We start from the raw sequence: 26,454 nt of genomic DNA, 5'->3' as shown, positions 1-26,454 counted from the left end.
TTGACTACTTATTTATTTATCACGTGTTGTTATTATTTCTTGATTATTTATTTGTATGTTGTTGTTGTTTGTGCACTTCTCTACTTATGTTTCTGACTACTTAATTATTACTTATTGTTATTGTTGTACTTGTTATTTTATTGATTATTTATTTGTTTGATTGTTTGTTGTTGTTTGTGCACTTCTCTACTTATTTATGTTTTTGACTACTTATTTATTACTTATTGTTATTGTTGTACTTGTTAATTTATTGATTATTTATTTATTTGTTGTTATTTGGGCGCTTCCCTATTTATGTTGACTACTGATTTACTTATTATTTATTTGTTTGAATGTTTGTTGTTGGTATTTGTGCACTTTCCTACTTATCTATGTTGTTGACTACTTATCTACTTATTTATTGATTATTTGTTTGTTATTATTTGTGCACTTCTCTACTTATTTATTACTTATTGTTGTTATTGTTGTACTTGTCATTACTTATTTGTCTGTTTGTTGCTGTTATTTGTGTTGAAGCGTTTAATCTCATTATACTCGTATAATGACAATCCATTTGCCAAAATTTCACCTACTCTAAAAGCCAGATTGTAGCCATTTTTTCATTTTTGGAGGGGGAATGGCTGTTTTTTTTTTGGACTGATGTAATGGCACGAAATTGTAATATTAGCATCCGGATAAACACGTGTGAAATATTAAGTTAGGCAAACACGCAGTGGAAGACACAAATAGTGGAAGTCTGAGGAGCAGGCGGCATGCTGAATAAAGTCAATTGATGCAGGATCACGTTCCATCTCAACGCTTTAGAAAACACGTGAAATGTGTTTGTGAGACGGGCTGTGTTATGATGGGAGAAAAAAAAACGCTGTCTCATTAGCGCATTATTTTAACATCATTCTTTCAGCCTTTCAACCTCTTGCTGCTTTATTTAGAACTAAACAACTAAAAGACAAAAATATGAGTCACAACACATTTCAAACCATTCTGACGATGAACAAAGGCGATTACTTGTGCTGTTTTTGGTTTGCTTTTTCAAATATTCCTGATGACCTTGGAATAATATTGATTGTTTCACTCAGCACCAATCATTTTAATTTTATAAAATTATTCTCCGCACGTCCGCCTCACAGTTCTGAGATCAAGGGTTCAATCCCCGGATGGGTTCTGACCTTCCCTGCATGGAGTTTATATGTCCTTCCCGGGCTTGCGTGGGTTTTCTCCGGGTACCCCGCTTCCCGTTTTCCCAAAAACAAGCATGCTCGGCTTGTTGAACACTCTGATTGGTTGTTTGTCCAAACGTGCCCTGCGATTGGCCGGCCGCCCGGTGCCCAGAGTTGACTGGGATAAACTCCAGCACCCCCAAAAGCCTTGTGAAAAAAATCCTGGTAAGAAAATCTGTTGGATACTTGAGAAATAACCCTATCAGCATGTCTATATTTTATTTATTTTGATTTTAGCGCACATTTTCTCGCTGAGGCCAAGAGATAGATGTCAGTCAGTATTGACGAGTTGGCAAAAAACAAAACTGCTGATGTCAGTTTAGAGGAAGAAATAGATAACATTGACAGAAGAGTAACTCTATCCTCTTGATTATTGCAAAGGAAATGGTTGCCGTGCACGTAGATATCATAGAATGATTGTCCATCATGCCAGGAAGATGTACTATTACATTACTATTATATTTTTTGATCATTTCGAATTGTGTACGCCAAGGGTGTCAAACACGGGTTGGTTCGCGGGCCATTTTAGATATAATATTTAGATTTTTTTTAATGAATGGATTAAAAGAACTGGATTAAAAGCCTAGAATATTCCGTTTTTTATAGATCTAAAACAATTTTTATTTAAGCTTTTTTTAATATATTTTTAGATTTTACAAAATGATTTTTGAACTAAAAACACAGAAAAAATAGATTAAAAAAAGACAATTATTGATTTAAAAGGGGGAAAATCAGGAAATTGAATATTTACATCTATACTCTTCATTTTAATTTGATCCTAAAACAGAAAGTCGGCACTCATCATTTATTTTCTCGGGCCACACAATGATGCGGCGGGCCAAATTTGGCCCCCGGGCCGCCACTTTGACACATGTGGTGTACGCCATATAACAAGTTTTGTACAGGATTTTCCATCCACTTTGGAGAAAATGTGAGACTTTTGAGTGCGCCCTATGCGAGTAAATATGTGCCGCGTTGCATATGTACGTCATTTTAATCGCTTAATAAGTGGAATTGCAATCATTAATAAGACGAGCAATTGGTCGAGGTTGACAAATATGTATTAAATAAGAACCTAGACCATACTTGCATTTAAGTAGAACCAGAACGCAACACATGTAGACTGCTATACTCCTGCTGTGTTTATTTCAGCGAGAGCAGATGGTATTCCTGGGGCTGCCAGGGTCACACATACACCCGTAATCTACAGTGCAAAGTGTTTTTTTTACTTACTTAGATTTTTTTGTACTTGTATAAATGATACAGCGATTTTTAAAGCTGCATATAAACACAGCGATTGAGTCTTGCAAATCATATTTAAGTGCTATTTGCGCTATTTCTCTGGTCCATTGACACTTGGCAACTTAATCCTACTTGAAAGGCTTTTTTGCCGCTAAGCTCGTGTTTGTCTAAACACAAAGCCGGCCATCCCCCAATCATGGACGTGTATACTGAGCTGGTGTGTGTGTGTAGGGGGGTTTTGATGGAATAACATCAAATGATTAAAGAGTAGAGGATAGTTGTGCCTTATAGTGCGGAAATTACAGTACTCTAATTTTGTTAATAGAAATACAATGAAATGGAAAATGCAAGAATCCAGAGTGATTTGAAGAAGAAAAATACATCTATTTTTTTTCTGAGACTTGGAAATGAGAATTTTTCTATACCGCTTATCCAAAAAATGAACTGGAGACGATCCTCTGACGATTTTACAGATGACACCCTGACATGTTGGTCAGGGGGAAGGAATTTGACAAGAAGCGGCTATATACGTACGGAGAAAATCCGCATAGGGAGAACGTAGAACTACAAAGCGCCTATTCAAACTGCAGACTTAAAAAAAACACTCAACCACTGTGCTTGCTAAAAGAATGATTACAAAACTAAGTTAAATTAAACAACTGCACCAAATACAGTTAAAAAAAGGATCCCTTTTACTTGCTCCTTTGCCTGTGCAAGATGCCTAAATATTTAGATTTTTTTTTTTGATTAATGATAATAGAACTACTGCATTCCAATAATGTACTTTCCCATGACAGGAATGGCCGTTATTTAAAAAAAGAAGCAAAGGCTTATGGGATATGTTTGCTGATTATGCTGCATAGTAAATAAACTTGACTATTTTTCAGCCCTTATCTTCTCTCCGTATAAAATCTTTAAAAAAAATACAACAATATGGAAATGTACTGCGAATAGAACAACAAAACATCTTCATGTCCAACCGAGTAACGTCATGGTCGTCAAATTGCCCATTTAAGAGATTAGAAAAAACGCAAGACATGTTTAAAAAAAAAGATACAGTAACTCCATTTCTGGATGGGCATCTTCTCCTATTATGAGAATATTTTTGAAGATAGCGAATAACGTGCACACAATAACGTCACAAAGGCCTAGCGGTTGAAAATTAAAGTGAAAGCATTACTGTGAGGGTTGTCCAGATGTGAACTAATTCCCTAATGGGTGTTTGTACCCGACAACACACAAAGGCAGTCTGGCAAACACACACAAACACACACAAACTCACACAAACACACACACATATTCCTAGCCACCCATTCTCTTGCTTTTTTCCGCCCATTCTTATTAATAAAAGCAGCAAGTGTGACTGAAATGCCAGATGAGCAGATAAAAGAGATGGGTAATAAAAGCAAAAGGTGCAATCTACAGTATATTTTAAAGATGTTTATCTTGGATTCACTGTCATTCCTTTTTGTGTTCTGTATTTTCAAGCCTCATTTAATGTCGCCACGGCTGGCCAAATAAAATAAAAAATCCTTCCAAATGTGCAGCAGATAGTGTCAATTAAGTCAGTTGCACGAGGGATTATGTATTGATTAGGGAAAGGAATCGGCGTTTAACTGCATGATTTACCGTATTTCTCACGTATTGATCGCCTGCGCGTATAAGCCGCACCCTTAAAATAATTTTACAATTTCTCACATATAAGACGCCCCCCTGAGTCACAATTTGGTCAACATGGTCTTAATAGGGAGTACAAATGTGTTATTTTGAAGAGAAAATCTTCAGAAAAATCATCACAGAATTTCTTATTTGGGTCAATATCATAAGGAAGTTAAATTCAAAAAGGAAATCACGTGAGCAGTACAACCAGGAAGTGTGTCCAACTCTCTGGATGCAATGATAGCATGAGATACACATTACGCAAGCATCAAGGCGATCAGCCTTAACAACTATTGCTGACAATGTAAAGACTACGACCGCATATACCCAGGCTACTCGCGTCTGGCCAATCAGAGCACGTTTAACTACCGGTAAGATGATGGCACCCTGAGCGAGCAATGGCGGGCACAAGTAAGTGAGTTTTTTCACCTTTTATGCAAGACACCGCTTATTTTTTTTTCTTGAATTTCGTTCATAGATGTCAAAATAAATTTAGTTTAACGTTTTATCTGTTTATCTTTTCTCTATTTTGAAATAAATATCCGTAACGGCCGCGTCGTGTTGCGTTATGGCGTTTCGTCTCTGTCTAATTTGTGCGCATATAAGCCGTACCCTTGCTTCAGTCATTTTTTGTAGCGTAGATCCGAGAAAATACGGTAAAAGATGATTGGAATTTGGTTCACGTGTGTGCATTTACACTGTTGAATTTGGTGGATTAACGTACGGGAGCAGAATTGGGCCCAATTCTTCACTACATGGGCAGCAGCTGATCACTAACTTCATTCATTCCGGGTTAATTTGGAGTCGTGTGCTCCACACAGCCAATTCATTACAGACTTCCTCGTCTTTCTCGGGGGAGAAGATGACTGAGAAAAAGACAGAAGAGCTGATTGTCAAAAGGCTTGCACTGAAAAATGCCAAACGCTGAAATAACACGGGCAAAAATCAACCTCATTTACTAGTCATGAAGTTTCATCTTAAAATAGAAACGGAAAAAGGCATTTGCCGCACTTCCGTGAGCAAATGTAGGACGGGGGAAGAAGCAAATTGCAAAGTAGGATGAGACAATGGAAGGAAAAAGAGATTCGGCTTCATTCAACTTTTCCCCTTGGGAATGGTCGCCATGGCTGTGGAATCTTTTTTCGGCTCGATATCACACACAGACACAGACACACACACAAACATAGCGCGACAGAGAGTGACAGAAAGAACAAGAGCACTGAGATACTGTCACACATATCAGAATATTAATATAAAATCGGGCTTTTAAAAAAGAAAAACATTCAGACTAGCACAACAGTCACTTAAACCGTACGCAGGGCAGAAAATAAACAAGGCGGGAGTCGAACCGGCGACCCGCAACATGCTCTCTGACCTCTAAAGGAGAGGAATGACAACAAACAGTATCCAGCGACGATATGGTCTCATTTTACCACGCGACAATAAGCCTTCATCTATCTTTTAAAAGCCACGGGAAAACGGACAATGGCCGTCCGTCCCCGTCCAATAAGAGCGGACGCTTGACTTCTTGCCAAATGGGGCTTCACAAAAGCATCATTTTTCATTGCTAATAAGCCCATTGTAAAAGAACAACACAGGGTTATAGATGTGAACTGGTGAAAGAATAAAAGAGGGATGATAATATATTAATAAATCAGATATGATTACAATGCCAAGGCGCTGATGGTGTAGTGCACATGTGTCAAAGTGGCGGCCCGTGGGCCAAATCTGGACCGCCGCATCATTTTGTGTGGCCCGGGAAAGTAAATGATGAGTGCCGACTTTCTGTTTTAGGATCAAATTCAAATGAAGAGTATAGATGTATATTAAATTTCCTGATTTTCCCCCTTTTAAATCAATAATTGTCATTTTTTAATCCATTTTTTCTGTGTTTTTAGTTCAAAAATTATTTTGTAAAATCTAAAAATTTATTTAAAAAAGCTAAAATAAACATTGTTTTAGATCTATAAAAAACTGAATATTCAGGGATTTTAATCGAGTTATTTTAATCAATTTATATTTAAAAAATCTAAATATTATATCTAAAATTGTCCGGCCCACGTGAAATCAAGTTGACGTTAAAGCGGCCCGCGAACCAACCCAAGTCTGACACCCCTGGTGTAGTGGTTCATTCTCCTCACAAAAGTGGAGCGAAAAGAAATGGACTGAGTTAGTTAGAAGAATATTTTGCTAGTTTTGCTCATTTGGAAGTATGAAGAAAATGTTATGTTGGTTATTGCTTTAAATTTTGATGTGTTCATTTCAATCAAAACGTTTTTTGTGTGCGTTTGCTTTGTTTTCTTGCATTTCTTGGGATTTTCGGACAAAATTTGATGACCAATGTATGCACAAATGTAACATTTCAAACAATTTGCATAAAAATCTGGTCGGTCATGCAATATTCAAACATACTCAACATTTAAATTTAACATCTGCCTGTAAATAACAATCTGTAAACTGAAATAATAACAGTCTGTTTGAGAAAGGAGTTTATTTGTCTTATAAAAGGGGGATGGACACTAATAATAAGATGGCATCTATTCGAGAAAAAAAATAGGGTGGCCTTTTCACCCTTTTTTGAGAATAGTCCAACCAAGAATTGAAGCCAAATATGTATTTATAGGAATATTCTGAACGGGTGTTATGCTCTATTTGGAGTCTGCTTGTTGATTCGCCAAAAGTGTGAACGCGTATCCAGGACCTCCATGTGGCTTCAGATGTACTTTCACACGGCAAATAGCTGCTTTCTGTGTGATATTTTTCAAAATATTTGCAAAGAATACAGCCGGGTTTAATGACGATGAATTATTTATAGGCTTTTAAGGGCTATGTGTGTGTGTGTGTGTGTGTGTGTGTGTGGGTGGGAATGTGTGTATTTGTGGGTATGCTGACAGAGGGATGCTCGCTGCTGCGCTCACTACCAAAGTCACCGATTTTCAAGGACACTGCGGCGAAGGGGAAAGAAAGACAAAGAAATGACAAGGACGTGTAAAACTTTGAGTGGAACGCGAGAGTCTGTTTCAAATAAATGCGCGCTGCTTGGATCTGAATTCTTTTGGTTAGTGGATCCTTTCGATTCGTACAGTATCTCAGAAACACCATGTGCAATGATTTTTCTTAAGATTTTCCCTTTAAAGTACAGTGGGACCTCTACATACGAGCAGCTCTACCTACGAGATGCTCGAGATACGAGGAAAATTTCGAGCAAATAATTCGCTCTAGATACGAGAAAAATTTGAGATGCGAGAAGGCCAGGTGGCCATGACATGAGAGGCTGTTTATCATTGTAGCGCATTGTCTTTTTTTGCTGCATCTCTTTCGTGTATAACAGATATCTACGAGCACTGAACGATTTCTTCACACGAGTTTCTCCTACACATGGACCAGAAAACGCACAACGTGCATGCGCGGGCAAAAAGAGGGCTTTCTGGGTAATGAAGTATAAGTGTAGGTTAAAAAAATTAAAACAAATTTAGAATTCAGTTTTGTATAAAGTTACATTAAGCGTATGTTTGAGTGTGTCTGTATATATCAATCCAAGTTAATTTAAATTTGTTTGTTCGTTTACAAGTGTGTTGTGGATAATGTCCACACTGTAATACTAATTGAAAGTTACATTAGTATTAAACACTGTAATACAATTGTACTCCCTATTAAAATACGGAGTTGAAAATTGTGAATCGGGGGCGGCTTATACGAGAGAAATCGTCAAATTCAACCATTTTAAGGCAATTTTAAGGGTGCGGCTTATACGCGGAGGCGGCTAATATGCGAGAAAATACAGTAACTAGGAACTACGTAGTAAAAGGTGAATGACCTACCGTGCTAATGACAATGGATTTCATCAACGTCCTCACCCCCCTCTGTCCTCCAATCCCTTTTTTAGGCCACTTCGATCCAGTTTCAGACTCTTGTTCCTGCCAAAAAAAGGAAAATTAAAGGGTTAACATATTAGGAACGCAAATATATCCACATATGCAACTCAGATTTGCAGTTTGACAGGAGAAAACTTTCCGAAAAATCCTTTGCAGACAGAGCACGCCAAGGTGGTTGGTTGGCTTTTTAATAGCGTCTGGGTCAAGAGGGCCAAGGTTTAAGAGTCACAGTTTGCTAATCATAGCACCTCAACCTCATTTCCATTCTCGCCTTGCCCGTAAACAGATTACAGGGTACACAGGTCATTGTTATACCCCCTAAAAAAACATATCCATAACCTTGATATACTTTATTTGACTTTTAAGAAGAGAGACGTCATTGGTCGGGGCACTGTTTTGAAATCAGCAGGTAAAGTAAGGCAAGTACATTGTCTTACTAATATAACCAATAACATACGAGTGCGAAAGGACTTAATGTTATTATGGCAAGTTAAACTGGTTCTCAGTCTTGAGTTGTCAAATGTTATAAAGTAACTCATCATGGAAGGGTGGTCACTTTAAGAACACTCCAGTATTGGCGAGCTAAGTATCCGATTTTACACAAACAGCTGCCAATTGGCAAAGGCCGGCCTCTTCTAATTTTAACGTTGCGCCTATAAGGAAAGCTACGTGGGGGTGCTAGAGAACGAATTATGAATGATGTATTTTTTATTATTATTATTGAACATTGATCCTTGAAATAAAAGATCTGATCGTGCATTAAATACCGACCGCTCTTGTTGGTATATTTTGTAAGGCGCAAACAGTATAAGCCTTGTTTATTGTTATTCCAAGATCAGGCTAAATGGACCATATACTGCTTATTCATTAATGAAAGCAATGACTCTCCATCTTTCCTCCTCTGAGTCACTGTTCCAATTAGGATTTAAATTGAATTAACAATTCATTTTAACATGTTTCCATTGCCATTTAAGAGACAGTCCTAACTCATCAAGGTGTGTGTATATGTACACATCAAGATTAATTAATATTTCAAAACTCAGCTATTCGTCTACAAACGGTGGGACAACTTAAACACTACATTTTTAAAAGCCTTATTTACATTCTCACTCATCCAGATTTTAGAGGCATGGCTAAAACTAGAGTATTACGGCACGAGTAAAAGCCTGTTTCGACAATAAAGTACTAAAACGCTATGCTAGGTGTTTGTTTCGAAACGTCCCAAAGACTTTACAAGTCCATACGCTGCTTTTTCTTGCATGTCACCTGTCGACCAATCAACAGTGTGCAGTATTTGGCTCCACCCTCTTCAAAACTACAGTTATTAGGGGCTGATATTTTTGACACTTCAACCGGAACTCTAAAATAACACAACTCTTACAACTAGAGACAAATGAATCATTCATGGGCGAACCTCCGTTGAAATCTGCCAATGACAAGGGTCTCCCTGTTTCCAGGCCCACTGAGGACCCCCACTGTGTTAACACCTGCACCTAGCTTTAGACCAAGGGTGTCGGACTCGGGTTGGTTCGCGGGCCGCGTTAACGTCAACTTGATTTCACGTGGGCCGGACCATTTTAGATATATTATTTTTTTTTATTTTTTATAAATGGATTCAAAGAACTGGATTAAAATCCCTGAATATTCCGTTTTTATAGATCTAAAACAATGTTTATTTTAGCTTTTTTAAATCTTTTTAGATTTTACAAAATGATTTTTGAACTAAAACCAGAAAAAATGGATTAAAAAATGACAATTATTGATTTAAAAGGGGGAAAATCAGGAAATTTAACATACATCTATACTCTTCATTTTAATTTGATCCTAAAACAGAAAGTCGGCAGTCATGATTTACTTTCCCGGGCCACACAAAATGATGCGGCGGGCCAGATTTGGCCCCCGGGCCGCCACTTTGACACATGTGATCTAGACCAGTTAAATGGATTTACATTCACATCTTAAAATTGAACCACAACATCCACACCGCATACACAGTGAAAAAGGAAAAGGGGAAAAGGCCGACTAAAAAGAAGTACATACAAAGTTGACGTGTGTCAACCCAGGCTGGTTTAGAAAGATTCTCAACAAATCCCAACCCAGCCCAATCATTTCTCTTCATTCTTGGTTGCCATAGCTACAGCCTTCACTTTGGGAAGGTGAGATTTTGCCATGGTGTCTGTGCATGTGTGTGTGTTGTGTCATGATCTGTCAAGCTTATATTCACACTGCTTTTTTGGTGTTTTCAGACACCAAGATGACAGATACCACAAAAAAGCGCCTTAGACAAAAGCGCCATCCCCTTTAAAACCACACGAACGGTAATCTGATTATTTATTTACCGTATTTTCACGACTATAAGGCGCACATAAAAGTCTTAAATTTTCTCCAAAATAGACAGGGTGCCTTATAATCCAGTGCGCTTTATATATGGACCAATACTAAAATTGTTATCACGATAAAATCAAATAAATCAGTCGATAGGGTACACACAGCTTTACAAAGCATGGAAGGCAGCGTTGGAATAGTTACGCTAGCTACTAGCTAGCTACTATTTGCGAATGGATTGTGGCCACCTGGACGAACGTATAAAAATAGCACTCGTTACTGATACTGCGGCTTAAAATACAATGCGCCATATAGTCGTGAAAATACGGTATTCTGTTTTTTGTTGCTCATTTTCCATCTCCAGCTAGGGAATCAATTCCATCCCATGTATACAGCGCCACACGCATCGTGATCGGGATTAAGTAAAAAATAATCCATCCGTTTTGATCCAATTGAATGGATTGTTGGATTCTTATCCAACAATTCAAATCAACAATTTGAGATCTGCTCTGTGCGCATCCGTAAATGTATTAGCACCCCCGATGAGGTTGTTTTAATCCCGCTTTGTTGGCAGATGAACGTCAGTACATTACAGAATGAAGTATTGTTAAGGATTTACAATTGACGGAGCATTAGAGTCGTGATACGGATAATGCATGGCTATGACATCTTTCTCTAGAATTATAATGTAATAACGAGGATGGGGTTTCAATTTACGATACGTCCTCTCTGATAATGTTTTTGTACATGTACATATTTGCATACAGGTGGAAGAAAATGGACTATTTCCAAGGTAAGCTTCCCATTGCTGACGTGGCAGCGATTGCGCTTCATTTATTAGAATTTCCGCTTTTGCAGCCAAGTCTGCACTCTACTTGGGATTGATTGCTTCAAGAAAGTAACCAACAATGCCTTTCACACCATAATGCAAATGAATAATCCATTTCTATTATCCGGAAATATTTCAGCAGAAGGCTAATGCAAAAACGCTGCAAGTGCAGTATTCAAATGACAAAGGGACATCAAAATACAAATAGAAATATTTCAAGAGGAGCAGAAAGTGGAAACAAAATAAGCACCCCAAAACTAAATTTAAGTGCTATAGTCAAGAAACTATGCAGGAAACTGTTTCCAAGTTTGAATTTAATTAGATATTCAAAACCCTAATTTGTTTAGTTATCTGTTAATTTTAGGCATGTGTATTTTATTCCATGTGTCCATGTAACAGCCACATCATATACATGTACACAAGATTTTAAAACATGTCTCTGACTACCATATTGGCCCGAATATAAGACGATTATTATAAGACGACTCAAGTTTGAAAAGACCTTTTGAACACCAAATTCAACTTTTATCCAGAAAAAAAATTCACTACATCTAAACCAAATTAATCTAACAATGTATTAAAACCATTTATAAGCAAGGTCTGAAACTATTGAACAGAAAACACAAAAACGTACCATGACTATCAGATATTTAAAAAAAAAACACACAAATGCCTGAACTGGAACAATAATGTTAAATATGTTGATGCCACCTTAGTTCACAAAATTATCCAACACAAAGCTTCTCCTCCACTGCAAGATTTTGTAAAAAAAAAAAAAAAATCAACAGAGCTGGTTCTAGAGGTGACTGTGTAGTTCCCTTCAGAAAGAGTTCAATCAGCCACATCACTTTTTCTGGAACTCAATAAATGCAAATAGAATCAAGACCTCGTAATTCATACACCAAGACACTCGTGTTGCGCTCGCCCATCAAGAGGACTCCCCCCTGCAAAAGTATCTTCCCCTCCATCTATTTATAGGACTTCCACCCACCCACTATCAGGCAGATGACAAGAACGATAGAAACATTTAAGGATCAACATATCACTAAAAGTCCCGGCACCTGCCTGGCCGCCAGCGGACAAATTTAGACGTGCTTGGCTCTGACGTTGCGATTTCTTAATCTGGGCGAATCGCTCAGCTTCTGCCGGCGTTCTCTCGCTCTGCCGTCCAGCCATCGATCATCATTAGGAGGCCAATGGATGACCCGTCAACACCTGCGCCGCACTCGCTAGCTCCCCGGACGCTACGGAGAGGCCAGGCTTCAAATAAAATGACTAAGTTTCAAAAGAAATAAGCATTTTTTTCCTAAAAACTCTGTCTGTTGTCGAAATAGACGAATGATCAACGTGCTGACCTGTATTGTAATAACTGCTGGGAGAGCTAATAGAGGCTAATATCTAAGGAACGTTTTCACAAATCTTCGATTCGTCCGACAACGATTTCACATCTCTTTACTTTGACGTGATCGTTCTAAAGTAGAGCCATTTTTGAAAGTCATAGCCACGTGCATTTTAATAAATAACGATTAATCACCTCATTTATCGTTAAGGTAAAGTAGGATAGAATTTCAAACGACGTTGAAAAGTCTTATCTTGAACTTCACATTCACAACAACAAAAAAATGATGTGTCACATGACAAAGCCATGAATATGTAAACAAGACAGAGAGTGACATCACCTTGATGTATTCAGTTTGATCATTATCACAAAATAAACATTTCTTGGAAAGACCTGCCGCTGAATTTCATTGTTTTGATGTGGCGTCGTTGTTTAGTGACTTACAGAAATGTCAGGAGATCTAAAAAGATGGGTGTCATATCGCTACTAAAGCTTTTAAAAGTAAGTCTGAATAAATATGATAAATAATGTTTGTTTGAATGAATAACTAATCGCAACCGTTCACATTTCAGACTTTGGAAATTGGATTCAAGACATTTTAAGGTCAATTAAGTTTAAAGGAAGGAAGTCAATGCCTTTTAAAGTGTGGTAACAATTTGTCAGGACTCTGATTTAAAATTAGAAATTAAAATTAAGAATGAGTAATTTGGCACTGTTAAGATTAAAAATGTAACAATGTTAAATAAATGCATTTTAAGTCAATTTTTTCCCCCAGAATCTTTAATTTTCCCGAATGGCAATCGGGGATGAACAATTTCAATCCTTTGGATTGTGTTCGTTTTACTGTAAATTTGATCAATTTCTTTGTAATGTACACTCGGTTCAAAATGTGACTTAGAACGAACATATGTAAAGTTGACATTGTATTTGTTCTCCAAGATCAACCACATTCAAGCTTGATCTAAACACACTGAAACACTATAAGCCTCAAAAAAAGGAACACACAACCAGCAAAAACATCCTATTTTTTTCTATCTGCTGATTTTCTTCAGTTGAGCAACGACTGAACAGCGTTTAAACCCAAATTGCTACAGCGTCTGTGAAAAGCACCCGTTTTTCCTCCCTTACGATGCCTTCTACTCGACCGAAAACCAATCTCGGCATCTCTTCCTGCCGTTTCACATTAGCGAGTCGGCACCACGAATCTCGAATAATCTCCATCCCCGATGACACGAGTCAATCAGCGACGCGTTGATTTGTGTTCCGCTTCCACGCTCGGCCGAGCATTTATAATTTCCCTCATTTAGCGAAATACGGAGCTATCGACGTTAGAGGGAAGCCGACGAGTCTGGCCGGCCGGAGAAAGTTGAAAGGATGGAAGATAAAGAGAGGCAGAGAGACAAGTAGGAGGACGTGCAGAGGACAAAGTATTGTCTCCTGCTAATATGTAAAAATAACTGCTGCTGCTGCTGCCTGCTGGAGGAGCTAACTGGGTCACACCATTTCCAGAGAGGGAGAGAGTGTGAGGAAAGAGAAATGCCATTGATTTGCTCTGCGCTATCCACGTGAAACACACGTCAATCTCCAACAACTCTGACAGGAAAAGACTCTGCAGAGGGTGATCAACACAGACCATAAGATCATCAATTGCCCCTACCTACCCTGTCCAGCATCTACAAATCCCAGTGCCTTAGCAGGGCAGAGAGCATCGTAAAAGACAATATGCACCCTGGCTGCCACCGCTTCAACCTGCTGCCCTCTGGAAGGCGCTACAGAGCCATAACAGCCAAGACAAAGAGACTCAAGGACAGTTTCTTGACAAGGGCTGTCACCATACTCAACTCGAGTTCTGAACCTAGGAGCAAAGCAAGACTTATTACTACTACTTATTTATTATGTTGACCACTTTTTTATCTATTATTATTTATTGATTATTTTTAAACATTTTCTTACTTGACAATTAATCATGAACACATTTGAAACCAGTTGTGCGAAGGTAAACATTTCGCATCTTTTGCCAAGATGTACGTGACATCCTTCAAGTGGCGTAATTCTAACACGGGATTGGCTAGCCTCAAATTCGCTCTAGAATTAACCAATTAGACTGATGCATGATTTTTTTTCCTGGACTTAACAATTTTAAAAATTCAATTGTATATCAGTCTACCTACATGTGTTTATTTCCTACAGGTACATTTTGTCATCGTAACGTTTTTTGCTGGAACACTCGATTGTCTCCAAACGAATAAAAATCCCATCCATAGCAAAAAAATAATTACTTTCGCAGACAAAAGTCACAAAATATGAATAGTATGTGGTTAACATCATTGGCCAATAAAGCCAATTCTCCTTCTGGATGCAACCTAACAAAGAAAGAATGCACATATATCATGTCATTATTCAGAAACACCATTTCTTTAATGGTGCTCATGATTATAATCCGATGGTGTTGGAGTAGTTTTCTTTTACACCAACCAACAAATCCGCAATACAGAGAAGCCATAACGCATTAAAATGGGAGCACGCCATTCGTTTAGCAAGCACTTTTACGGTGTTTGTTACAGCCACATAGAAGACACATTCATCGGCCAAGACTCTAAATATAGACTCTTCATCTAAATCAGGCATCCTGATACTCTAATCCCGATCTCTTGCTAATTCATCATTCCTCTTTGACAAAGATGGAAGTTTGCCATGTGAAGATATTCGCCGAGAGACGCCGCGACGAGCGCCTATTTTTTTAAGCCTTGTCATAGTCATCAAACTACGGTGGTTCAGGATAAACCGGAGCCTGAAAAGCAATCGCTAAATGGATTAACCTGAAGTGCTGCACTGAAATTGGCGCCGCGGCTTCTCAGCTGGCTGACGGGGGCCAACAGAAATAGACCGCCTGAGCTGACCTCGACGCCGGAATCGGAATCATCTTCACTCCCCCGAAACAAGGAATCTGCCTCCGGTCGTTAGACTCCATTGAGCGTGACAACCAATAAACCACACGTGTACACTACATGAAGGAAATAAAAACAAACACACACACACACACACACACACACATTTGCAAAAGCAATGTGCATTTTCCATCAAGTATAAACACACAGATGTCATTCCATTTGGACTCTTCCGTTCTAACGCAGCATGAGACCATTTAAACATTGCCTGTGTTTATAACATCTCAAATTGTTGTTATCGCAGCCACACGTCTTTTAAATGTACTTCACTTTCTTATTTTTTTCACCTTTAACTTTTTTATTGCACCTCTTGGCCAGGTCAGATCTGTATCTCTGCGGGTTTTATCTGGTTAAATAAAGGTTAGGTCAATATTAACAAAAACAAGTTTTCAAAGCGGGCGGCGCGGTGGGTTGAGTGGTTAGCGTGTCGGGCTCACAGCTCTGGGGTCCTGGGTTCAAATCCAGGTTGGTCCACCTATGTGGAATTTGCATGTTCTCTGCGTGGGTTTTCTCTGGGTACTCCGGTTTGCTCCCACATTGCAAAACCAGGCATGGTAGGCTGATTGGATACTCTAAATCAGGGGGTGTCAGACTCGGGTTGGTTCGTGGGCCGCTTTAACGTCAACTTGATTTCACGCGGGCCGGACCATTTTAGATATAATATTTAGATTTTTTTAAAATAAATGGATTAAAAGAACTGTATTAAAAGCCCTGAATATTCTGTTTTTATAGATCTAAAACAATGTTTATTTTAGCTTTTTTAAAATATATTTTTAGATTTTACAAAATGATTTTTGAACTAAAAACACAGAAAAAATGGATTAAAAAATTACAATGATTGATTTAAAAGGGGGAAAATCCGGAAATGTAATATACATCTATACTCTTCATTTGAATTTGATCCTAAAACAGAAAGTCGGCACTCATCATTGACTTTCCCGGGCCACACAAAATGATGCGGCGGGCCAGATTTGGCCCCCGGGCCGCCACTTTGACACATGTGCTCTAAATTGTCCCTAGGTATGCGCATGATTGGTCGTTTGTCTCATTGTGCCTTTTGATTGGCCGGTCATGATTCAGGGTTTCCCCCTTCTCTGGCCTGAAGTCAGCTGGGATAGGCTCCAGCACCCCCCGCGACCCTCAATCACAACTAGGGTCAATTTAGAGTCTTCACTTAGCTTAAAATGCATGTTTTGGAGATGTGGGAGGAAACCAGAGTACCCAGAGAAAACCCACGCAGGCCCGGGGAAGAACAAGCAAACTCCATACAGGAGGACCGACCCAGATTCGAACCCAAATGAGCACTCCATCTTATAAATATAAAGTCAAGTGTCCACTTTGACGTAACTATCCATAATAAACAAATGTAACACATGTATATTGAATAAATTCCATTTTTTTATACAAGCTCCTAGCTAAGAAAAATGAGTAAAAGGTTCTTAGGAATGCCATCTGGAAGGTTATTGGTGCTTTGCTAACTATTAGCAGGAGGCTCATCTTGACACATTAGCACGTGTAAACCTGACATGCTGGCAATAATTGAGCGAGTTTAACGATTGGGAAAAGATTTCACAACGCCAGAGCCTGCAAGTGACTTTTTCTCCAATAAAAGGGAAGGTTTGTCGTTGGAACCAAGTTAACAGTTTATTTCCTACCATATAACGGGTGGTTTTTATTCGATGATACTGACATTCAAGAAGGGATAAGCCGCATTTTTGAGCCCTCGCCAATTCGATAGCGATTGGTTTGATGTGAGCCTTTAATGTTGTTAAGGGGATTACGTTTTAGCTCCAATGCAGGTAGTGTTAAAATCATTTTTGGCATCCTCTGGCTGAGAGGTCATAAAAACGGATTGGACGACTGGTCGCAGAGACCATTCCCATGCACATTGTATTGATTGGGGAATTGATGCCGCCCTGCCTCGATAATATGAGCGTTATACTTTGACGGATTTGACGCAAACAAATACATAAGCAAAGCATCTGGGGAATGAGAAGGGAAAAAAAACAGAAAATCTAAATTTTAAGGGAAACAAAACACTGTTAACCAAGCAAATTTGCAATGCAATTTTAACCAATCAACTCATAGTTCGAATCGTTTGAATATGTAATCCAGTCCACCTTAAATATCATAAATATCCAATCTCATTCATTGTATACCATTTTATCATTGTCGCTACTTGAAAATGTTGACAATGTTCCAGTTTCCCCTATTTTAATCCAATTATTATAATTTTTTAGTCTGTTTTTATGTCTACCACTCAGCAGTGTCATTGCTATTCTCATTATTTATTTATTATTTTTGCTGAATGTCATCTTGTTAGATATTAGCAGGCGGGTTGTCCTTTTATTTTTAGCTCTTGCTACTTGCTCCCTTGCTTTCCTCGTCCTGTTGACAACGTCCATTTACATTTATGAAAGAATGATGAAGTATAAAGCGGACACAATTGATGGCTTTCAGCACCACGGACAGCAAACACGGCTCACAAAAGATGGCGCCAACAGATGAAGTTGACGAGAACCAGCCACGGCCGCACAAAGCGTGCCTTGCGACGACGCAAGAGGCATTTGCTCAAGTAGTAAATTTGCAGATACCCGTGGCCCTCTTACTTGACATTCCCACTCTTTCCCACTTGAGCGTTTGGCTATGGGCTGGCGTTTAAAATTCCGGGCACTCCACGTGCTCCTTCCTGATATATCAGACTCCCTTTCAGCACATTTCAAAGACTCTATCAGATCATGTTTGCTCCAATGGGCCGGGGGTACCTTCCGAGTTCCTAGATTATTATTATTTTTTTTTTTTTCATGACCCAAACATTGGCGAAACGGGCGTTTCGATCTTTTGAGATGGAGAACTGACTGAGGCGGGTGTTTGGCAGACGCTGATCAGCCTTGACAAACTGTCAAGGTTCTGGATCAATGGCTCATTTGTGAGGGGGCGAGAGAAGGCTGGCACAGATGTCAAACTCAATCATCGCATCTCACAAATGTCACATTTGTAGCTCATTCAAAACAAACACCACCAGAAAGACCTGAAATAATACAGATACATTTTTTTTCTTTCTGCATGCTCACGTTTTCTTTCTTTGAATGGTGAGGTCACGACGACTTTCTGCTTTGACTTCATGGGTTTTAACACTGGAATATGTGCATTTAATTGGTTGAATTAAAATCGGGATTAATAAAATGGCAGCCAATTTTTGAATACAAATCACATACCTGTCAACCTTGGCCAATTGCTCCCCTTTTTAATGATTGCAACTATATATACACACATATATACATACATATACATATATATGCATATATACACATATATACATATATATATACACACACACACATATATATATATATATATATATATATATATATATATACACATACACATGCACATACACATATACATATACATATTTATGACACTATAAAATAATTAGTATAGACAATTTTAAGACAAAAAATATTATACGTGAGCTATTTTGGGGAGATTTTTAAGATCATTGATCTGGGCTTGTTTATTATTATTAATATTATTATTTTTTTCCAATGTATGTCATTTTTGACTAGATAAGTTAAATGTGTTGAGTTGTTATTTTTTCTTCTTCTTGAATTGAATTAATTCTGTACATATTTATATGTATATGTACCGTATTTTCACGACTATAAGGCGCACCGCATTATAAGGCGCACCCTCAATGAATGACACATTTTAATTTTTTTTCCCATATGTAAAGCACACTGGATTATAAGGCGCCCTGTCTATTTTGGAGAAAATTTAAGACTTTTAAGTGCGCCTTATAGTCGTGAAAATATGGTACATATATACATAATTAATTCAATTCAAGAAGAAGAAAAAATAACAACTCAACACATTTAACTTATCTAGTCAAAAAATGACAAACATTGGAAAAAAATATCAATAATAATAATCAAGCCCAGATTAATGAACTTAAACATCTCCCCAAAAATAGCTCGCGTATAATATTTTCTGTCTTAAAATTGTCTATACTAATTATTTTATGGTGTCATGAATTGAATTGACTAAATACACAGAGGGAAAACAAACATATTTTTTAGGCATTTGTGAATGAAATATTTTTTTGATAGTGAGGATTGCATGTATACAAATAAAGCCACTCCCACATAAGAAAAATCTCTGGTGATTATGAGAAATATGAGTACTGCAAAAACGACTTGCAGGCAAAATGAACATCTAGCTTTTATATATTTATATATAGCATCTAGATTGTTGTTCTAACGGGGAATCCCCCGCCTCCACTATCTCCACCGGCCGGCACGAACCAGAGCCGAATCCCGTAAATCCGCCTTTATTAGATAAATGTCCCGATCAGATAAAGGCAACCTACACACACAAAACCTCGCTGATAATCTGCACGACCAATTTTGGGGGGTGATTTGCCACATCTTAAAGCCACTAAAATGGCAATTCCTCTCGTGATAATAGTCAAAAGGTCATCGGAAGACAGAAAACCTTTCAAAAACAAACATTTCGGAAACTTGAATCATTGTTTGGAGCGAATTTTTCTCTCTGGAACTCGAAAATAATGCTATTGTGGGGTTTGCCTTGCTCTTTGGCACTGCGACAGTAGTACGCAGTGGTCCAAAACCATAACAGGATTCAAACTGGCAACCATCCAGCTCAAGTCCGAACATGGTTCTCTTGTTTTTGGTAACCGGCGCTTCCAGGAAGCCTAAATGAGGGTAAGCTATGATTTTCTTGCTCTAAGCTTTTTTTAATATATTTTTTATTTTTTTAACAAGTAGAGGATGTGAAATGTGGTCAAACGTGACGGAAGAAAAACAAAGAGAGAACAAAGACACCACTTGAAATGAAGGAATGTAAATATAGCTCATCATTTTCTCGTACTTTTCAGCTTGTATTAGACTGACACCACTTGAAATGAAGGAATGTAAATACATCTCACTATTTTCTCATACTTTGCAGCTTGTATTAGACTATATCACATGTGTCAAAGTGGCGGCCCGCGGGCCAAATCTGGCCCGCTGCATCATTTTGTGTGGCCCGGGAAAGTAAATCATGAGTGCCGACTTTCTGTTTTAGGATCAAATTAAAATGAAGAGTATAGATGTATATTAAATTTTCTGATTTTCCCCCTTTTAAATCAATAATTGTCATTTTTAATCCATTTTTTCTGTGTTTTTAGTTCAAAAATCATTTTGTAAAATCTAGAAATATATTTAAAAAAAACTAAAATAAACATTGTTTTAGATCTATAAAATGAATATTGACGGGCTTTTATTCCAGTTCTTTTAAACCATTTATTTAAAAAATCTAAATATTATATCTAAAATGGTCCGATGTATATTAAATCCATTTTTCTGTCTTTTTAGTTCAAAAATCATTTTGTAAAATCTAAAAATATATATCAAAAAGCTAAAATAAACATTGTTTTAGATCTATAAAAAACTGAATATTCAGGGCTTTTCATCCAGTTCTTTTAATCCATTTCTAAAAAAAATATCTAAATATTATATCTAAAATGGTCTGGCCCACGTGAAATCAAGTTGACGTTAAAGCGGCCCACGAACCAACCGAGTCTGAACCCCTTGGACTATATGAAAGTACAACATTATTATTATTATGACTTTTACACTGCCTTGTATTTTTAACCGAATTGGATTTCATTCAAAACAAGGGGGGAAAAAGAAAAAATGCCATCTTTTCAGCATTTTAGGGGACGGTGAAAGATTCTGCGTTTTGTCACGCGGTGCAAGAAACCTTACATGGCCAAGCTTTAACACTTTCCATCCGTCTATGTCACTGCTGGATTCCTCACCGAGGTGAAAGGAAACAGGAACTGCTGCAGTGGCACTTTGGACAAGACTAACACACACCACAAAGACGTTTCCTGAGACAAAAGTCAGCTAGAATGCCAGAAAATGCCTGTTTAAGAAGGTCGATTAACATTACTGAAAAGAAATTAGACATATTCCGACACCCCAATGAGAGCCAGAAGTGTAATTTGCCATGTCAAACAGCATAAACACCGCACCAGGTGCCCTTTGTTTACCCTTCCCCGCTCTAGGGGCCTCCCCCGGGACCCTAAGCGACTCCCTTGAAGAAGAGGTCTTGACGGCCAATGGGAAAAGCTTTTACTATCCTGTTGGCCAATGGGATAGCGCTACATTTTCCCCAGCCAGATGAGACGGGAGATGTGCTGCCGTGTGCGAAAATTTGAGAGCTGCCAGGCAGACTCCGGTTTCGCTGACAGGCAGCGGGCACGAAACGCGCCCCGACTGCAGATGCGCCGGCGGCGTGTCCGCGCACGTTCACGTGTGCGATCAGTCTCCAACCTGGCAACCTTTCACATTGCAGATATGCAGACAAACTGGGATGACAAGGCATGTCCAAAAAAACATGTTTTCATGTTTCTATTTGCCCCGATCGCGGGCGGACCAGCGGATGAGTGGCTAACGCGTCAGCCTCACAGTTCTGGGGTCCTGGGTTAAAATCCAGGTCTAAAAAAAGGTTTTAAAAAATCCAGGTCATATCCAAGGCCTGCGTGGGTTTTCTCCGGGTACTCCAGTTTCCTCCCACATTCCAAAAACATGCATGCTAGGATGGTTGGACAATCTAAATTGCGTGAGAGCGTGAATGGCTGTTTGTCTTCTCGTGCCCTGCGATTGGCTGGCTGCCAAATCAGGGTGCCCAAACTCAGCTGGGATAGGCTCCAGCACCCCTCGCGGCCCTAGTGAGAATAAAGCGGTTCATAAAAGGAATGAATGAATATCCCGATATCGCCGATATCACTTGCCTTGTCCATGACAAACTGTTTTTATTATAAATCATGCAAATTCCATAACTGGCAACCTTGGGCAATTGCTCTACTTATTAATGATTGCAATATCCGTTATCAAGCCATGAAAAAAAATGTACAAATGCAATCTGGCACATATTTACTCACATAGGGCACACTTAGAAGTTTAAAATTTTCTCCAAAATAAACGGGGTGCCCAATCAGGATGCACTAAATTCAAGATTCTATAGATGTCGCTATATGACGCTGACAGCTTGATTGTCTGGGTACATTGCTTGCTGACATGCTATATTTATATAGTCAAAAGGCAGAACGAGATGGGTTTTACAAAAACATACTTGAAAAAAATCCCGTACAAAAGTTGTTGCACACAATTTGAAAGAATCAAAAAACGTATAAAATACGAGAAAAACATCAAAATTGACAGATATGCAATTCTACACACATCCCCAATCTGCAGATCTGAGTCACGACAAAGAAATCAACTTTAAAATCCATGAAACCACAGTACGAAAGCCGTTCGATGGCGCGAAAGAAACATTTTTCAAAATTGATCTCACCTAGCAAAGAAGAATTAGGAGCACTGATGCATAAAGCGAAATTCTTACAGCAGGAAACAGTTTAACAACACAACACCTTTTCCTTCTGATGACCTTAAATCAATGTCTAACGATTCAAGACAAACAAAGCACTCACACAAGACAACGCTACTCCAAGTCCTCCAATAAATGCGTCCGTTACGAGGCGGTTCCTCCACCTAATGGCACATTAGCATTGAATGCACGCGGCTCTCGAGCCACCCGCGGCTCCCGGCCAAAATAAAAGCGGCTCTTTGCTTCTGGTCATATTTTCTATCTCGTTTCAAGCTTCTCTTATTTTTATTCTCACTTAAAAACACACCCAAATTCCTCATTAAAAACAAATAATAAATGACAATTCCAAAATAATTTCCCAGATTGCATTTTTTATGCCTTTTCTGCCGCGAAGTGTGGCTTTTTGACTCTCACACTTTCAAATTTTGTCTTTTTACGTCTAACTTGTTCGCCACCCCTGATTTTCGTAAATGATTTTCATACCAATGCTAAATGCTAAAATGCTAAAATGCATGCTTAACAAGAACTGGCGGATGAATATTAAGCATTCCCACATTCCGTTCCAATTAAAACACAAAATTATTGATGAGACGCCCTCACCCTTATGCAAACGACCCCCCCAAAAAGCTCTCGTTCAACAAACGGGTGCGACTCTACTCTTGTTTAGAAAACAAACCCCAGACGGAAAACTAGTAGAGCCGTACAGAGTCCTGCTATAAATCCTGACCGCACGTGTAAAATACAAATCCCACCTTCACAAAAAAAGCGTGTCAAAAGCAGCCATTGCTTAACGTGAATGGCAACCGCAGCACACACCACAAGAGCAACATTGTACGAGCGGCGACAAGCCAAGAGCGAGCCAAGTGAGGCCGAGGGGCCAAAACAAAGACACCCCACATTTCGACACGAGCCGGGCAGGTGTGACCGGTTTAGCGTGGCAGGGTGGAGCTCAGCAAAATAAGCGAAAAGGAAACAACCCGTTTACTCACAAAGCCTCCACTGAGCGCCCGTCAAAACCACGTGTCGCAATAAAATGGGTTGCTAATGGCATCCCGTGGGACGTTTTTGTCTAAATTTTTGAATTTGAAATGACAGATGTCCAAATTCAGAAGTGATGTATGTACTGTTTTTTTGGCTTTGTTTAGCCAACTGGAATTACAATTAGTTTTAAATAATTTTAGCATATTTTTTGCATTTTTGGTCGGGGACATCCCTCCTTTTAAATTTGTTGTGTATTCAATTCAATGATATAATTTGGCTAATTGGTTTTCACTCCTGTTTTTGACATAATTTAATCAAATTGAGAGTAAGGGAGCAAATTTATGGAATATTATGACTTTTTTCAGGGGGATGGAATGTGTTTACAAGCTATCTGCACTTCAATCGAGCTGACAAAATGCACATTTATGATTTTCGGAAGATAAAACATAATGGACAGTCAAGACTTTGTCTACTGTATTTACAAACTACTGAGATTTTCAAAATCGTATCCATTTTTTTGGCTTTGACTGTATCTTTGACTCTTAAAAATTTGTATGATGTTCACAGCAAATATTCAAAACAAAAAATAGCTTTGTCAGGTTAATAGTTAGCATTAGAAACGGTCCAAAAACACATAGGAAAGTGAATTAATTACACATTTACATTTTTTAACCAAAGTTAATGTGTAATATGACACACAGCTGACAAAAATAGCATTGCCAATGTAAAGTTTATGAACCTTGAAAGCAGTTACACATTGCAAAACATGAACTTATTCCATTTCCTTTAGACTTTGTTGTCATCATCAATTTTGTGTTGATGAATACCCCCGTATGTGGCCATTCCAGCACCCCCTAGCGGCCAGGGCGTGCAAAATGCCCTCTGAATCAATGGATGCGCAAATGTCATTTAAAAGGTATGCCAACGGGCAGGTTGAACAGGGCAAGGGTGCAATTCAGCATTTTTTGTCACATGAGAGCTCGAGTCAGGAAATGAGCTACTTGCTTTATCCCAAAAAGTTACCACTGTCCATAATAATAATAAGCAAAATATGGATCTAATCATGAGCGCTTTAGTGCTTAACAACGTGGTACGGAAGGAAGTGCGGCGTCAAAACACCTGCAATACAAGTGTCATTTCCCGATCGGAAAGGATTATTATCAGTCATGATGTATCTATAACTTGGTGATGTTATTATTATCTAAGCATCTATTGAAAATACGTCGTTTAAACAGATATTCAGCGACGACATAAGCCTTAACTTTAAGTCAGACGCACGGTTCCTCTTTTTTTGACGCGGAAACGCGGCCAAATGCTATCAAATCGAAAGAAACGAGAGAAAATCCACTTAAAGAAGCAGGAAATACATATCAAAACAGAACATTTTCACTGGATTTCCATTTAAATAAGCCTTCGCACATGCAAATACAAACAACTTACGGCAGCTGCTCCGCAGGAGGTGCAAGACGCCCAATCAAGGTAGAGTCCAAACGCGTTCAAAATAAAAAAAAAACACCCGGAAAAAAAGCACTCCCAGTTTAAAAAACGAAGCGGCCGGGGGTGCCGATGTGCGCGAGGACCAGTAAAAGGCACCAGCAGCCGAATTTGAGGAGCGAGAACTGAATCCGCGTGCTGGTTCCTCCTTCTGCCTTCCGAACACTGAGCCGAAGCTCCCTCGAGATGCGTGGCGAAAGTAGTGCGCATGCGCACGGGTACGATCAAAACATGCGTGCCTCGTCGTTCGCGGTTCGACTATCGCGGCTTGTGTACACCAAATATATAGCAAAGGTTTTTAGCATAGGAACAAAAATGCTGTAGTAAAAATATAGTACAAAAATAGTGGAGGAAATGAGGCAAATCTGGCAGCTAATATTTCACCAAATTAGTCATTTCATATAGTTTAATATACTGTATATCAACATTTACACTCCCACTAAAATCACTCATCTACTTTGCATGTGATTTGGGTGGGAGGGTAAGTGTTAATTTAAGTGTTGATATAAAGTATATTAAATTAACACTTAGATTATGCTTCTTCTCGGGTCAAAACAGATGAAAAATGCTTATTTTCACACACCTTCTACATTATCACTCATCTACGTTGGATTTAATTCTGGTGGGATGTAAGTGTTAATTTAAGTGTTGATATAAAGTATCTTAAATGAACACTTTGACATAACACAACATTAGTGTAATTTAGTTCACCAACGAAATGGGTTGAAATGATTGAAAATAAATGGCAGTTTAAACTGCTAAAATTAGCAATTAATGTGATTTCCCTTATTAAATAAATCAAACTAAAAACATGGAGTAAGCATGTTAGAAAAACGGACCATCTTTTTAAATACTAACAGTTTATACCCCTCATTAGTTAATGTGTGAATGGAACAACCAACAATAACAACAAGAAAAAAATGTCAAAAGTACGGCATCAAGAAGCTGCGTGAAAAGAAGCATTTTTTTCATCTGTTTTGACCCGAGAGGAAGCATCCTCTTCTCTCAGACAGTCTTATAAATAATTCAGCTTGACTCTGCTCTGCCTCCCCTGCATGGTTTTATGCATGCAGCACACACACACACACACACACACACACACACACATTCTCTCACACTCACACACACACACACACACACACACATTGGC

General features: G+C 38.6%; 1 protein-coding gene across 3 annotated transcripts in view; it reads right to left on the bottom strand.

The window, feature by feature from the left end:
- The window catches only part of strbp (spermatid perinuclear RNA binding protein), a 57,972-nt gene that overhangs the window by 30,998 nt on the left and 520 nt on the right, over positions 1–26,454 (bottom strand). For 2 of the 3 annotated variants that reach the window (XM_077622847.1, XM_077622849.1), the window contains exons 1-2: positions 25,251–25,500; positions 7,940–8,035 (exon numbers count right to left, since the gene is read on the bottom strand). The gene's annotated coding sequence lies outside the window, so the exon portion shown is untranslated. Of the gene's footprint in view, positions 1–7,939; positions 8,036–25,250; positions 25,501–26,454 lie in introns of those variants that run through there. The other variant, XM_077622848.1, reaches the window with a different exon arrangement.

This window comes from Stigmatopora argus, chromosome 16, assembly GCF_051989625.1.
Source record: "Stigmatopora argus isolate UIUO_Sarg chromosome 16, RoL_Sarg_1.0, whole genome shotgun sequence".
Classification (NCBI taxonomy): domain Eukaryota; kingdom Metazoa; phylum Chordata; class Actinopteri; order Syngnathiformes; family Syngnathidae; genus Stigmatopora; species Stigmatopora argus.
Note: the sequence above shows the minus strand (reverse complement) of the source record. Positions and strands in the feature narration are given on the sequence as shown.